At 40.1% G+C, this 18,019-nt stretch overlaps 1 protein-coding gene across 1 annotated transcript in view; it reads right to left on the bottom strand.

Annotated features, from left to right (window-relative positions):
• lrmda (leucine rich melanocyte differentiation associated) overlaps nucleotides 1-18,019 on the bottom strand; it is an 830,431-nt gene that overhangs the window by 612,458 nt on the left and 199,954 nt on the right. The window lies entirely within an intron of this gene.

The following is an 18,019-nucleotide window of genomic DNA, read 5'->3' as shown; positions in this document are numbered from 1 at the left end:
TTAGCAGAAGTTATGGTGGGTTATCTTTGGCAGTATATCTTTCTCCTGGCAGCACTCCCTTGGTGATGAAGGATTAACCACCGCAGCTGTCTCTTCCCCAAATGATGCAGTGCAGCACTCCTCAGCACGACAGCATCACTTAATCTTAATGTCCGCTCTTCCAGCGCAGCCGCAGCGGACAAAGCCAATCAACATCAGATGCCACCAGGATGGACCTACTGCTTGGCCCTGGAGTCTTTCACTCTCACAGGACTATTAATCAACTTCAGCCAGCCCAATCCTATATTTTGCTTTTGTTGAAATTGCAGCTGAGCTATGCCAAGATGTCTCGAAATGTATGAGAAGTGCTACAATAGCCTAGAACTGGAACAGCACAGCAGATGCATAGCAGAATCCCTGTTTTTTTTCCTTCCTGCCTGCCTCCCCTCATAAGCACAAACATAAATCTTCTTTGCTGCCCATGAGATGCAAGACATATATTACATTGCTACATGTCTAAATATTGTTCACTGAAATTGGAAAAAAAAGGTAGCAGCACTTTTACTTAACATGAACATGTTCTAATGGCAGCCAGTACTTTACGAAGATTTTGGAGCTGCTATGAAGCAAACCAGATGGGCACATTAATGCAGGGCTTGGACACCTCCAGATCCCAAATGCAGCTCCCAGTCAGGCTTCTTTTAAATCTTTCGTGAGATGTTGGCATTGTTAACATGACAAGCATTTATTGTCCATTTCTGTTGTCCTTTTGATTGTGGTTTCAAGTTGCATTCTTAGAACATAAAACATAGAACTATACAGCACAGAAAGAGACCCTTCAGTCTACCATGATGCCATTCTAAACTGATCCCTCTGTCTGCACGTGGTCCAACTCCCTCTATTCCCTGCCTGTTCGTGCGTCTGTCCAAATACCTCTTGAACTTTACCAAAGCATCTGCTTCTACCACGTCCCCTGGAGCCACTTACCCTTTTCACCTTAAACCTATTCCCACTTGTATGTGAAATTTCTACCCTGGGAAAAATACTCAGACTATTCACCCAATCCATGCCTCTCATAATTTTTTAATAAAGAAAACAGTTCAATTTTGTCCAACCTTTCCTTCTAGCTAGTACACTTCAATCCAGGTAACATCCTGGTAAACCATCTGCAAAGCCTCCACATCCTTCCTATAGACTGTGGCCCAGGAAACTCATGACAGCATAGCACGGACTGGGAAGCCCAAAGCCAGACACTCTCAGCAGCATGGCATGGGCTAGGATACCTGGAGCAGGACACTCTTGGTCGCATGGTGTGGTTGGGAAGCCCAAAGTGGGACATACTCGGCAGCATTGTGCGGGCTGGAATGCCCGGAGCAGGAGTCTGGCAGCAGCATGCCATAGCAGCAGAGATGGAAAAGACGGACTCTAAGTTAATGTAAATGTGCCTCTGTATGGCGGCAGTACACACTTTTCATTGTATTTTATATTGAACACGTGATAATAAAGGATATTGTACTCTAAATATACCAAATGTGGCCTAACTAAAGTCTTATATAGCTGCAACATGACCTGCTGACTTCCATACTTAGTGCCACGACCAATGAAGGTAAGTATGCAACATGCCCTTTTTACTACCGTATTCACTTCTTTTGCTACGTTCAGGAATCTATGGTCTTGGACCGTAAGGTCCTTCTCTATACCATGCTGTTAAGGGCCCTGCCATTATATTTTCCTCTTGTGTTCGACCTCCCAAAATACCTCACCTCACACTTATCCAAATTAAATGTCATCTGTCATTTCTTTGCCCAAGTGATCTACATTTTGCTGCATCCTTTGATAACCTTCCTCACTATCCACAATTCTGCCAATTTTCACGTCATCAGCAAGCTTACTAATTAGACCACCTACATTTTCATCTATGTCATTTATAGATCTTAAACAACAGAAATTCCAGCACTGATCCTTGTGGAACACCATTGCTCACAGACCTCCAGTCTGAAAAATCAACGCTCCACAACTATCCTCTGTCTCCTATGACCAAGCTAAATTTTGGCCAACTTACCACAGATCCCATATGATTTAATCATCTAGGCTGGCCTAGCATGAGTGATCTTCTCAAATGCTTTAGTGACTTCCACTGCCCTACTCTCATCAAGCACCTTCACCGCTTTCTCAAAAACTCAATCATGTTTAAAGGACAAGACCTCCCCCCATATCAAGTCATGCTGACTACCCCTAATTAGTCCATTCTTTTCCAACTGCAAGCAAATCCTATTCCTAAGATTCTTCTCTAATAATTTCATGACCACTGGTGTAAGGCTCACAGGCCTATAATTTCCTGGATTATCTCTGTTGTCCTTCTCAACAGAAGGAACAACACTGGCTATTCTCCAGTTTTGTTGGAACTCTACATATGACTAAAGGGGGTACAAACATCTCTGTCAAAGCCCCACCAATTTCCTACTTTACCTACTTCAGTATCCTGGGATAAGTCCTCAGGGCCTGTTAGGAGCTATCTACATTAAGGTTTTACAAGACGCCCAACACCACCATCTTCTCAATATCGATGTGCTCCAGAAATATCAACATACCCCTCCCAAATCTTACCATTATTCACATCTTTCTCCTGAGTGAATACCGTTCTGAAGTTCTCATTAAGGACTTCACCCACTTCTTCCAACTCCACACAAATTCCCTCTTTTTTTCCCTTCTAGCCCTCTTAACTTTTTGTTTAAAGCTCTTTATTGCTTCCTTTATATTCCTAAATGCCTTGTTTGAGTTCTATTTCTAAAACTTGACAAATACTTCCCCTTTCTTTTTGACTAAACGTTCAATATTTCTTTTCATCCAAGGTTCCCAAACCTTGCCATCCTTATCTTTCATCCTGACAGGAACATTTACCCTCATACAGCCAGCCCCAAAGTAATTTCTCCAGTTCTTGCTTAATATTGTTGTAATTAACCTTCCTCCAATTTAGCACTATCACCCAAGGACCAGTCTTATCCTTATCCATAACTATGTTAAAACTTACAGAATTATGATCAATGTTCACAAAATGCTCCTCCAGTTAAACTTCAACCACCTGGCCAGGGTAAATTTCCAATACAATGTCTAGTATAGTCCTCTCCCTATCTTGACTATCTGCATATTCTTTCAAGAAACTCTCCTGGATGCACCTAACACATTCTGCCTCATCTAAGCCTCTAGCATTAAGGGAACCCCAGCCAATGTTAAGGAAGTTAAATTCACCCACCTACAACACTGTTGTTGCAACTTACCCTGATTTGCTTACATATCTGTTCCTCTATCTTCTGCTGGCTATTGGAAAGCCTATAGCATAACCCCATCATAGTGATTGCACCATTTTTATTCTTAAGTTCTACTCCTATGGCATCACGAGATGACGACTTCCCTCCAGATAGTTGTGACATTCTTGTTAATCAGTAATGCGATTCCCTTACTTTTTTATATCACTCTCTATCTCCCCCAAAACATCCAAACCATCGAATTACCAGTCCTGCCCTTCACTCAACGAAGTTTTTATTATGGCTACCACATCTCAGTCCCCCGTGCTAATCCAGGCTCGAAGCTCATCTGCCTGACCTGTTATACTCCTTGCATCAAAATAAAAACAGTTCAGACCGCCAATCCAGCTGTGTTCATTAACCTGGTCCTGCCTGTTCTTCCAATTAGACTTATTTGACTTAATGTCGATCTTCTCCTCAATCAATCCACATGCTGACTGACAGCACTGTTACCACCCCTGTCACAGTAGCTCAAACTCTCCCAGGAGCACCAGCAAACCTCTCTGCAGCCTTTCTACAGGTCCCACTTACCTCTGAACAAATTTCAATTATCCAGATATCTGAAGCCAATCCTCCTACACTATCTCTTTTGCCATGCATTCGTCTGTATTACCTTGTTATTTCTGTCCTTATTAACACGTGGCATGAAGTAATCCTAAGATTACAATCCTAGAGTTTGTGCTTTTCAACGTCCTACCCAACACCCTGAACTCTTTTTGCAGGATCTCAATTCCCTTTCTGCCTATGTCATTAATACCAATATGCGCAATGGCCAATGACCGCTCACCAGCCTCTTTCAGAACATCATGTGCCCACTCAGACATCTTCTCTGCTGGCACCAGGCAGGCAACACACCATCATGGCCTTGCTCATGGCATCAGAAATCCTGGTCTGTCCTGACTATAGAATCTCTTATCACTATTGTCACTGACAATTCAATCCTCCCTGCTGTATAACAGAGCCAACTGTGGTGCCGCTAATCTGACTGTTGCTTTTCTTACCCTGAGAAGTCATCCTCTACCAACAGTATCCATGTGTTTGAGAAGGGAATGGCCACAGCGGATTCCTGCATTGCTTATCCACGCTTAGTAGCCTTCTGCTCACCCAATGCTTCGCTATCTGTGCGGCCCTTACTGGTGACGTGACCAGTTTTCTAAATATGCTATCCAAAGTATTCTCAAACACATGGATACACTATAGCGAGCCCATCTGCAGCTCCAGATGCACTACATAGCAAATCAGCTGCTGCAGCTGACATTTCCTTCACACATGGTCACCTTTGACACTAGAAATGTCCCTGACTTCCTCAATATTGCAGCAGGTGCATTCCACCATACTGAGTTCTCCTGCCATTGTGAAGCTTAGCAACTACAAACCATATACCAGGAACCAGTTCCACAACTTCACCAAGTCACCAAAGTCAGATTTCTCACTCTTGTTCTTTATTCTTACCGAACTATAAAATATACACATTACATGATTTCCCTCCGAACACTACTCACTCAGACTTTAGACCTGGTTTCTCAACAATGAATCCTAAGTCACTTTTTGAGTTTTGAAGTAATCTCCAGCGCTCCACTGCTGGATTCACGGCTCTACTGCACCAACCAACCTTGATCAAGTCCCCATTCTTCAGGCTTTATCAGGTTTGCTCCTGCTGTTGCTGTTTACGCCCCAGGTTCACTTTGCTCTGCTCCTGCTGCCCAAGCTGCTACAATTGATTACAACTTGAACCAGTGCATTCTGAGTAACCGTGGTGAAAACAAGACAATGATATATTACCAAGTGAGAATATTGTGTGATCTTGAAGGGAATTTGGAGGTAGTGGTGTTCTTACGAGTTGTGGCCTTGCCCTTGTAGGGATTGAGGAGTTGTGTCACAGGGAGCTATTAAAGAAACTTTAGCAAGTTGCTGCTGCAAATTTTGTAGATCCAACTACAATACACTACCATGAAACACCTGAATATTTAAGGTGGCGGATGAGCTGTCAATCAAACGAACTGTTTTGTCTTGGATGGTGTCCAACACCATGAGTGTTGCTGAAACTGCACTGCTTTAAAAACATCAACAATATTTTGTTACACTCCTGATCAGTGCCTTGTAGGTGGCTGCAAGCTTTGATAGTCAGCAGGTAAGGTGGATGCCACATAATACCCAGCCTCTCACAAGCCCTTGTCATAACAGTATTTATGCAGCTGATCCAGGTAAGTTTCTGATCAACAATGAAACCCAGGATTCAGGGATGACAGTGCTGTTGTGTGCTGAAGAGTAGTGTGTTAGATATTGTCATGTTGGAGGTGATCATTGGAAGACTTGTAGTGGCACAAATGTAAAATGTAAGTCATCAACCTGAACCTGAATGTTATCCAAGTCTTTCAGCATTCAGGCACAAAGTAGGACTTTGACAACAAGAGCAGGCCTGATCCCTCAGATCTGTTCCATCATTCAATGAGATCATGGCTGATCTGTGGCCTAACTCCATTGGCTCAGATCCCTTAATGTCTTTACTTAAAAATTTATCAGCATCAGATTTAAAATTAACAACTGATCTAGCACCCACAGGCATTCATGGAAGATAATTCCAAACATTGACCACACTTTGTGTGTAGATGTACTTTCTTACATCTTTCCTGAATAATTTGACACTACTTTTTAAGACTCCGGCCCTAGTTCTAGAATCTCCAACCAGTGTCAATAGTTTATTTTCATCTATTGTGTCATTTCCTGTACATGGCTTGAAGGCTTCTACTAGATACACCCCTCCACTTTCTAACTTCTAGAGGAAACAGGCCTAATTTGTAAAATCATTCTTTGTAATTTAGTCCGTGAAATCCAGGTACCTTTCTTGTAAACCTGTGTTGAACTCCTTATAAGGCCAATATATTCCTCCTAATGTTGGTGCCAACGTCTGCCCACAGTGGTCCAAGTGGGACCTAATCAATGTTCCATTATCTAAGGAGTTGAGAATGGAAATTAACACTTTGCAATCATTGGTGAGCATCCTAATTTGACCTTATCTTAAAAAGAAGATTAAAACATGAACCACATAAATATGTTGAGCGAGATCATGAACCTGAGCAACTCCTGCCTCCATGTTCTGGGATTGACAGGACTGACTTCCAACAACCGTAAGTATTTCCTTTTGTATTAGGCACAGCTCCAGCCATTAGAGAATTCTCACCTGAATCAGGTTGACTTCAATTTCACTCAAGCATCTTGATGCCAAATAGACAAATGCTGTCTCAGTGTAAGGGCAATTTACTTTCAGTTCACCTTGAATATCGGTCTTCTGTCCGTTTTACTGAATTCTGGTGCCTAGGCCAGAGGAGAACTGAAAAAAAAACGTCTGTATGTAGCTAAAGATGTACAGCCAGTTTTAAAATTGAAACATGTATCAATTGGATGTGTGATTGGAAACCTTAGGTTGTTTTAATGTTTTGGCAACTAGCTTGAATCAGCAATTAATTTAAATCAAGCACTTAGCAACTGAAAGCCAATTGAAATTAAATGAATTTCTGAAAAAGGGTACTGACCCCAAATGTCAACTTTCCTGCTCGTCAGATGCTGCGTGGCTTGCTATGCTCCTCCAGCTCCACACTGTTATCCCAGAATTTAAAATGTGATAGTTTTGACAATCTCAGAACAATGCTATTGTAAGAAAATTGATAGGTCATCCAAGGTATACAAGAAGAGGGATTATGAAAACCAATGAGCGAATGAACTGCCATCTGAGAAATATGTATCTAGCTCTCTCATGAAATCGGCAGCCTCTGTGAGAAAGCACCTTCTATCCTTAAAAGTACCATAGCACATCTAAGAATCCTCACAGAAGACTCAGAGAAAATATCCCTGACATTCAGATCAGCATAAAAGGTGTTTATGACTTGAGAACAGCAGAAGAAAGGTATGTAATCTTTGAAAAACTAAGTTTTAATTTATTTTCTTACTACTTGAGTTTTTATAAGTTGGACTTGTGTTTATTAGGACAGCATTAGAGTAAAATTTAGTTATTTAGTAGTCAATGGGGGAATTATTAGATTTGCTAGTAACTGTTAATTTGTTTACTGTTAGGGCTAAATAAATAAATTGTTACTTGTTACTCATTATATGAATATCAGAGATTTTCTTTGTAAACCATTCTTTTTAACAGATTATAGGAGGAGTGGCCAGCTTCTCTGCGTGTTTTGGATTTAATTATTAGAAGGGAGCCTCTACTGCCTCCATATTAGATTGGGGCTTGTATTATCAGAGGGATGAGAACTCCTCTCCATAACAAGAGTATAAGCATTTATTTTGTCACAACTAATGGAATACTTGAAACAAAAGACCTTATGAAAAAAGAAGAAAGGATACACTATTATAAGCACAGAGTTTATTTTTGGTCTTATCAATTCATCTTTCTTTTCCTCTTGCCTCCCTTCCTGAAGGCAGTGAGCTCGCTATGGGGTCAGGATCCATTAGCACCAGGTATTCGTAGGCAACTTGTACCAGTTATTACCACTAAAAGTTAGATCAGACATGTCCATTACCTTGCTGCCTAAACCAAGGGTGCTGGGGTTAATTGCAATACCTTACTTCCATCTTGGCTGACATTGTGCGGGAATAAAACATAGAAGTTTTAAAAAGTCACCTAAGCTGTAAAACTCAGTCACTCAGTAGATGAACCACTGGGTTAGCAGTTATTTTTCAAAGAGATTCAATCAACCTTCAATAACTAGTCTGAAGCTTCTTTTGGAACACAAGAAACAGTTCGTCATTTTGAAAAGTTCACAACATTAAACTTCTAAGAGGTTATTAGCACAACAGCTGGTCTGGTCTGCATTTTCATTGCTTGTGACACCCATTAAGAGCTTTATAAACTGTTTAAACACAACTTCTATTTGTTTAATAAATTATTTTAATCCAAATTTTTGTAACAGCTTTATACTGCAGTCAGCAAACCTGCTATTATTTACCAGCATTTGGAATGTAGTAAATTCATCATTTGAATCGAGGAGGGGAATGCGTGCATTCTGTATTTGCATAAACATAGACGAAGCAACACACAAACTGCCTAATACTTGCGTGAAAGCAAATCTCAATAACTTTAAATAAATCAATGATGCCGTAGAATAGGGTAAAATTACTTTTTAAAAAAACAATTTGTCTGATGTGCAAGTTGTGTTGTCTACGAGTTGTGAACTTGTTTTGGCAATGAAGTTCTACCAGCACCATCATGATAAAATCTTCAGATCACAAATCAACGTGACAGCGCAGAAGCAATGTAATGCATTTTGGTAAAACAAAACAAGGCAGGACTTAAAAAAATTGATTGCAGGGCCTTGTACAGTGTTGTAGAACTGAGAAGGGGTTCAGGTATGTAATTCTTTGAAATTTGTATCACATGTGGCGAAGGTGGTGTTTAATGTGATCGTCTTCTTTACTCAGCCCTTTGAGTACAGGATTTGGGGCATCATGTTGAGGTTGTACAAGACGTTGGGATGAGGCATCTTCTAGAATAGTGTGTTCAGTTCTGGTCACCCTGATATAGGAAAGATATTATTAAATTGGAGAGGATTTAGAAAAGATTTACCAGGATGTTACCAGAAATGGAGGTTTTTAGTTATAAAGATAGGCTGGATGGGTTGGGACTTTTTCCACTGAAGTGTAGGAGGTTGAGGGGTGACCTCATAGAGTTTTACAAAATCATGAGGGGAATAGATAAGGTGAACAGTAAGCGTCTTTGCCCTAGGGTGGGGAAGTTCAAGACTAGGGGACATATTTTTAAGATAAGAGGAGAAAGATTTAGAACAAGCCATAAGGGACAATATTTTGCATAGTGAGTGGTTCATGTGTGCAATGAGTTGCCAAAAGAAGTGGTGGATGCAGGTACAGTTACAACATTTAAAAGATATTTTGATAAGTACATGATTAGGAAAGATTTGCAGAGGTTTGAGCCAAATGCAGGGAGATGGGACTAGTTTAGTTTGGGAACCTGGTCATATTAGACTAGTTGAAAGGAAGGGTCTGTTTCCCTGCTTAATGAATCTATGACTTATAAATTTATACCAGCTAACTTGCAACATACAGTGGTGGGATGAATATTTTGAAATTGAGCTGTATGTCTATCAGGAGCCAATACAGCACAGAAAGAAAACAGTCTTTGGGTGAATGCAACTTGGTGCAATTTATGAAAAAGGCAGCACAATTTTACAGGAGTTCAAGGTTATAAAGGGTGGAAGATGGCAGGCCATGCAATGAGGGCACGAGGATAATCAAGTCTATTGGTTTTGCAAATCACTAAATATTAATTCCCAGGAATTCACGACACCAGTTTTAATGTAACTTCTGGTGCTACTGACACTAGGGAGCTATCAGCTCATCAGGTTGGCTGGAACTCTTGAGGTGGGGCTTCCTCCTGAGTGAGGGGCTGCCACAAATTAACATTGCTTGAGCAGTTACGCTTTCTTCGCTGACTCCTTGTTTGGTGGGCCAAGAAACTCCTCCATCCAAAAAAATCCTCGCCATAACCTGGCACATGATTGGTTTTCTCAAATAAAAAATAGAGAAAAATAATGTTTATTGCTTATTCCTTAATGGAAAGGGAGGAAAATTGGTTTTCAAGTCTATATTAATACTTCTGACATCTGTAACTTAGGAGTTAAGTGTATTGCTTTGAGCCAAACGGCATCAATTCCGCATAAGGCAGCTCTCTAGTTTCCCCCGAAGCACTGGAAAAGGAAGACAAATTAGCAAACAATTCACCCTAGATATCTTATGCATGGTGGTTAGATATCAAGTTGAACTTGGAAAATCTTTGGAACTGGTCACAAAAGTCAATCTTTTAGCCAATAAATGTTTGCAGGAGAAGAGAATAGTCCAGAAGAAGCTGTCTTAAAACATGATCAAAATGAAATAAATCATAACAGCATCCTTCAAAAATGCATAAGCTTGAAAAATCTAACAATGGGCCAAATGTTTCCTGTGCTAAGTCAATAGATGAATCCAGCTGTGACACCCTTACCCATTTAATGCCAATTATATTTTGCATTATATTTTTATATTTAAGTTGTCAGAAATGCATGATGAAAATGGTGCAGCACCCTCTACAGGGCATCTGATTTCTGAATTTCCTGAACCAATATTCTGAAATTAATGTCAAAACTAAAACGGAAGTGGTATTTTGATATTGAATGCTATGCAAAACTAGGAGTAAAAAGAGAAATAGTGAAATAAAAGTTAGACGAAGAAAGAAAAAGGTGAAGACTGAAATAAAAATTGAAAACTCCAAGAACAATAAGCATCGATCTCAAATGAATTTCCACATTTATAACCGTTACTCTTCAGTGCTAGAGCATTTAACACGGCAGGTGACAATTAACAAGTCATTAAAACAATATAAGGACCTAAACTGAGATAACAAGGTGTGGAGCTGGATGAATACAGCAGGCCAGGCAGCATCAGAGGAGCAGGAAAGCTGACGTTTTGGGTAAGGATGCTTCTTCAGAAACGGGGGTGGAGGTGATAACAGGTAGATAGTAGTGCAGATAGGTGGGAGAAAAGACGGACAGGTCAAGGATGCGGGGATGAAGCTACTAAAGGTGAGGGTAGATAGATAGTGGTGGGGATTGGTCAGTGAGGTGGGAGGAGTAGATCAGTGGGAGAGAAGATGGACAGGTCAAGGAGGCAGGGATGAGGGGCATGCTGGCCTTGGGATGGGGTTGGGGTGAGGAGAATTTGAATCTAGTAAAGTCCACATTGAGACCATTGAGTTGTAGGCTGAACTGACTTGTTTATAGCTCGACTGTTGCATATCTACTCCCCAAATATAGGAGTTTCATACTTAATTTGGATGCCTGAAATTTGAAGAAATGAGATATCTCTGGCAGCAACTTTTCAAATTCTGTGTTTAATTGCATCTTCCCTTGCCTGAAATTTGCTGTGGCATTTAATGCCAAATGTTTATAAGTGCTTACTTTAAAACTAAGAGTATTGCTATAATTCAACCCCTTTAAATTATTTACTTTTTATATATGCACACGTCAGTATAAATAGCCTTAACTTGATGATATATCTGCATTTTCTTTCATTTCAGTTATTCACCTTGATCAGGTAATGTAAATCTGTCCATAACTTTCATTAATCATGCACCAATTAGAAAGATAGACTGACAGCAGAAGGAGAGTGTAAAATGATGAGCTCTCCAATTTTCCATGAACCCAAAAATGGAATAATTTGCATTTTTCCCCCATTACTCAAAATCAGCCGCCCACAGAGATGGCATCCCACTGGAAAGCTGAAGTACACCTCCACTAGTTCTATGGAATTTCAGTAAAATGCAATATAACTGAGTTACCACATTACAAGTACTGGATTGAGAATGGTGGCTGCTTGGAGCCATGTAGATTTAGAAAACTCAAGTTATGTAGCTAACTCTGTCGCGTACAAGTGTATCAAATTTGCTTGACACTATTCCAGTTTTGCCATAGTAAAATAAATGATTTAATAGAAATATTCACAAATCAGATTAGTTTGGTATTGTGGTGACCACATTGAAACTCTCTCCTGAAAGTGGACTTACCAATATTGACATAGTGAAATGCCAGTCAAACACAGTTATATTTTCTAGTTAATATAAAGTATGATATTACTGGTAAATCAGGCTTAAACTTATGATTCTTACAATATATTTCCATTTTTCACTGCATATCTTCAACTAAAATACCAATTTCAAGATTTCAACAATATTAATTCAGAGGTGATTTTGGTTGCAGGCTGGATTGAGGACCAACCTCCTGACCAAAATGCATTTTATTCAGGATATTAAGAGAATGAAACAGAAACGATGTGCTTTTTCTATTTGATATGTGACTTCATTTCCTCAGGCACAAGCACAGGACCCTAATTTTCCATTATAATGAAGGGGACCCTCTCCTAACGGATAACAAAACCAGCAAATACATAACAGTTGTCTATACTGGCTCAGCGACATAGTTCGGCAAGTTTTGATTTTAGGTTCTGATTGGTTTATTTACATACTTTAAGCAAATGCCTTATAAACATTCATGAAACTCATTAGCAAGTCTTAAAATCATATTTTAACAAGGATGCTTACAGCCCGACATCTGTTGCACTTGAACCGATTTGTACTGGTATCCCAACCTGAATCTAAAAATTTAGCTATGTGCATAAAAAGTGTTCTAATTACATAACCTCTGGATAAATATTTATTATGCTGAATCAAGACACAATGGTTTGTGAGAAAGAAAACATCGGAAAATACATGCAGGTATTTGAGCACAGAATAAAAGCAATGTTGGATCTCCATTTGAACTTGTGGTAGGAATTATTTGCATCTTATTGTTTGCTTTCCAGAGATATTTGCCCATACATCTGCAACAACATTACTAGCATTATTTACATTATGTTTAAAAATCTGCTTTTTGGAATCAAAATAAGTTCAACTTTGAAAACTCCTTTTGCACTCCTTAAATTAAATCACAAGTATATGAGGGGACCCAATCTTAGATAAAAGGTACATTTTTTAAAGGATCAAAGTATAAGAAGCATTTATCTGCACAGCACCTTAGATGACACATAGGTGAACAGAAAAAGCAATTATGTGATTATTCTGATCAGTTTTTAAAATTAATAATTAATAGCATGTGTAAAGTCATTTTTCAAATTTTGGAGAATCTCTCATTTTAAAATCACTACAAATTATAATAGTAATCAAAACTACATTTTCAAACACTTTTACTTTTTACATAGAGCAAGATTTGGCCATCAAAGCAATGCCTGAATGAAATACATTAATTCACAGGAGACAAATGGAAGGTAGCATATCACTCACTCAGTTTTACAACTTATTTTCAAAATCATCATAGCAAATTTTGTGTTTACAAAATATAATTTCCCTTAAAACATACTTAATTCCCACTAAACATGTCGATAGGATTTAAAATAGCCACATATTGACCATTGCGCCAGGAATGTTTAGTATTGTTCATCAGATTTTGAACCTAAAAAATAAATTATTTAAATATGGTCTGCAGAGCAGCACAAAAATAAACTGATCAACAAACTTTCATATATTCAATTCGTACTATGTACTCAAGAAACTGAAAGCGAATGTTATAATGAGAAAAAAAAACCTTGGATTATAAAAATGCCACGTTTCTTACTTTCACAAACTCATTTTACACTGACTTAAAAAAACATTTCACCTCTTTGTGATAGCAAGAACTTGCTGGGGTCAGACAACACAGTGGAGCTGGAGGAACACAAGAGGGCAGGCAGCAGCAGAAGAATAGGAAAATTGACCTTTCAGGTCAGGACCCTTCTTTAGAGGAAGGGTCCTGACCCGAAACGTCAATTTTCCTTCTTCTCTGATGCCGCTTGACTTGCCGTGTTCCTTCAGCTCCACACTGTGTTTTCAACTCTTTCCCTTCCTATGACATCTTCAACCCTCAACCACAACCAATTTCTGTTGATCTATTGCTCCAAACGTGTTAGCTGTACTTCACACAAATTGTGGCCAATCTTTGCGTAAAAGCCTCCACACTGAGCATTTGTGGATTTTTTTTGTATCTGCGGAGAAGGGATACACAATGAGGAGCAGAGAGCAGAGCTCATTCTTCTCATCTGATGCCCCATGAACATTTGCAGAATGCAGAGCTGCCAGAGACCCATACAAATTTACAAAATTGCCGATTAAAATAAATGATAAATCTTGTGCATATATTGAGATTAAAGTTTTACAATATCAATAGAATCATGGCTTTTAACATTTGAAATCTAACATTTGTTATCTATCTAGATTTCCAAAAGGCCTTTGATACAGTGCCTTACGGGAGGCTGCTGAGCAAGGTGAGGGCCCATGGTATTTGAGGCGAGCTACTGGCTTGGATTGAGGATTGGCTGTCTGACAGAAGGCAGAGAGTTGGGATAAATGGCTCATTTTCAGAATGGCAACCGGTGACGAGTGGTGTCCCGCAGGGTTCAGAGTTGGGGCCGCAGCTGTTCACCTTATATATTAATGATCTGGATGAAGGGACTGGGGGCATTCTGACGAAGTTTGCCGATGATACGAAGATAGGTGGACAAGCAGGTAGTACTGATGAGGTGGGTGAGCTGCAGAAAGATTTAGACAGTTTAGAAGAGTGGTCCAGGAAATGGCTGATGAAATTCAATGTGAGTAAATGTGAGGTTTTGCACTTTGGAAAAAAGAATACAGGCATGGACTATTTTCTAAATGGTGAGAAAATTCATAAAGCAGAAGTACTAAGGGATCTGGGAGTGTTAGTCCAGGATTCTCTAAAGGTTAACTTGCAGGTAGAGTCCGGTGATTAAGAAAGCGAATGAAATGTTGTTGTTTATCTCAAGAGGGTTGGAAGAGAAAAGCAGTGATGTGCTTCTGAGGCTTTATGAAGCTCTAGTTAGGCCCCATTTCGAATACTGTGTCCAATTTTGGGCCCCACACCTCAGGAAGGACATACTAGTCCTGGAGCGAGTCCAGCAGAGATTCACACGGATGATACCTGGAATAGTAGGTTTAATGTATGATGAACGGCTGAGGATCCTGGGATTGTATTCATTAGAGTTTAGAAGGTTGAGGGGAAATCTAATAGAAACTTGCAAGATAATGTATGGCTTAGACAGGGTGGACGCTGGGAGGTTGTTTCCGTTAGGCGGGGAGACTAGGACCTGTAGGCACAGCCTTAAAATTAGAGGGGGTAAATTTAAAACTGAAATGAGACAACATTTCTTCAGCCAGAGAGTGGTGGGCTTGTGGAATCATTGCCACGGAGTGCAGTGGAGTCTGGGACCTTGGATGCCTTCAAGGCAGAGATCGACAAATTCTTGATCTCAGAAGGGATCAAGGGCTATGGGGAGACTGTAGGGATGTGGAGTTGAAATGCCCAGCCATGATTTAAATGGCAGAGTGGACTTGATGGGCCGAATGGCCTTACTTCCAGTCCTATGTCTTATGGTCTTCTGGAAATGACATTGAAAAGCCCTGTCATAGCCTCTCAATGTCAGTAATATCTGCAATAGCTCTGGTGGTGCTCTGTAAGGGTTGAACAATAAGAAATATCACCTTTTCACTTATTAAAACATGAGAATCTAACTGTTATAAACAGCTGATAGCAAAAAATTCAGTATCACCTGCGAGTAGCTGCAGGTTCTGCCCAAGAATGACTGAGGAGAAGCCCAAGTTTTTAGAACTTCAATTACTTATAATGCTGTTGGCTAAGTAAAGGAAGGATGCATTACACTTGGGAAATCATTTTAAATTTATTAATTGCTTTTTCAGCAATCTGAGAAAGATTGTGTGTATTTGTAAAAGTCCAACCAATAGTTATTTGAGAAAATTTGTGCTCACTCCAGCACATGCTGGGAGCAACAAGATGAAGTAGTCTAGTGGAACTCAATCTACAGTCACAGGTGCAATTGTCCATGGCTGTGTCAGCAGCAGCGACCATAATACAGTGCTTGTAGAGACAAACCCCTATCTGCGTATTAAGCACACCCTCCAGTCTGTTATTTGGTACTACCACTGTGCTTAATGAGACAGATTTTGAACAGATCTAGCCACTGAAAACTGGGCATCCATGAGGCACTACAGGCCATCAGCAGCAGCAGAACTGTCCTCAAACACAATCTGTAACATCATGTCCCAGCATATCCGCCAGTCTACCATGTCCACAAGACTAAGAGGCCACTGTAGTTCAATGAAGAGTTCAGGCGGGCATCCCAGGAGCAGCAACAATGGGCATAACAAAGATGTAAAGTCATCCTGGTGACGCTACAGAACTGAACTACTTGAATACCAAACAGCACTATTTGCAAGCAAACAAGGCTAAGCAATCCTACACCGACAAATCCAGTCTTATTTATAAATCCTGCTACATCCAGTTATGAATGGTGGTGAGTAATTAAACCATTCATGGGAGGAGACTACTCTGTAAATATCCCCATTCTCAACAATGGAGAAGCCCAGCATATCTGAGCAAAAGACAAAGCTGAAGTATTTAAATCTATCTTTAGCCAGAATGCCAAATGGATGGCCCATCTCAATCTCTTCCGGAGGTCCCCACCATTATAGGTGCCAGTTTTGAATTAACTCCATGGTGTTTCAAGAAACAGCCGAAGGCACTGGAGACTGCAAGAGCTAAGGGCCCTGACAACACTTTGGCAACAGTACTGAAGACTTATGCTCCAGCATTAGCTGCCACCCAGCCAAGCTATTCCTGACCAGCCACAACACTGATAAACGAGAAAACTGATCAGAAATGCCCTGCGCTCAAAAAGCAGGCACAGTAAATATGACAAATTACTATCCCATAAGTCTACTTTTGATCATCAAAGCAATGGAATGGTTCACCAGGAAGCAGCATTTACAAAGGAATAACCTGCTCACAGACACACAGGGCTAGGGCCGCTCTGGTTCTGCCTTATTAAAGCTTTGGTCCAAAAGATGGACATAAGAGCTGAAGCCCAGATGTCAGATGAAAGGGACTGCCCTTGATATCAAGGCCACATTTCATCAAGCTTGGCATCAAGGAGCCCTATCAAACTGAAGTCAATAGAAATTGGGAGGAAACTCACCATTTCTGGAGTTACACAGAGCACAAAGGCAGATGGCTATGGTTGTTGGTGGTCAAACATCTTAGCTCCAGGACATCACTAGAATCCCTCAATTAAATCCTCGGTTCAGACATCTCCAGCTGCCTTTCAATGACTTTCCTTCTAACTAGGGACGGGTAATAAATGCTAGTCTAGCCAGGTGACACCCACATGCCACAGATGAATAAATTTTTCAAAAAATCAAAATCAGAAGTGGGAATGACCACACAATGTTCAGAAGCATTCATGATTTCCTAGATACTGAAGCAGTCCATGGCCAAATACAAGTCCTGGACAACATCAAGTCTTGGGCTACCAAGTGGCAAGAAACATTTGCACCACACAAGTGTCGGGCAATGACCACCTTCAACAACAGAGTATCTAACATTGCCCCTTGGCTTTCAATGGCATTACTGATTCCACCACTGTCAACATCCTAGTGGTTACCATAGACCAGATACTGAACTGTCCTAGCCAGAACTGTAACTTGAGTAATAACTGGACACCCTTTCTAGCAGCACTGAGAATATTCCTACATCCAAGGATTGCAATAGTTTAGGAAAGCAACTTGCCACTTCATAAAAGGACATAAATGCTGACAGAGCCAGAGACAGCGCAAACCACCCATGAGCTGTGACTGTTGACATTGCTAAAAGGTTCTCATTGTTCAAGTACAAAATTCAGTGCATGCATCCTTTGTAAAATTGTCCTGCCTATAAAAGAAAAGGTGATGAATATACAAGAACAATAGATGTCAACAATCAGGAAGGAACAATGCTACTGTAGTACTGCAGTACAGTATGGCACACACAAAATGTGCATGCACGAGAACATTTCAATACTGTCAGAAATTTAAATCTAAAAAATATTGTTGCCTTTCTCCCAATTAAACTGCATTTCAATGTGTTCGGACTCTTCTCCATAAAACATTGTTTTTAAGTCATATACTTCAACTGTTAGTTCCTTTATGCAGAACATTTAAAAATCCTATTAGAGCACATCTTGTCAGTCTATTAAAACCAGATTATTTCCCCCCTCATTGTTTCCATTTGTTTGGAGACAGACTTCTGCAAAACATTAATTGCATGTTTAAGTACTAACTTATTACCCAGTGATTAGCTTTCCTT

The sequence above is a fragment of the Stegostoma tigrinum genome, chromosome 37 (assembly GCF_030684315.1).
Source record: "Stegostoma tigrinum isolate sSteTig4 chromosome 37, sSteTig4.hap1, whole genome shotgun sequence".
Taxonomy (NCBI): Eukaryota; Metazoa; Chordata; class Chondrichthyes; order Orectolobiformes; family Stegostomatidae; genus Stegostoma; species Stegostoma tigrinum.
This window is presented reverse-complemented; position numbering and strand designations above follow the sequence as displayed.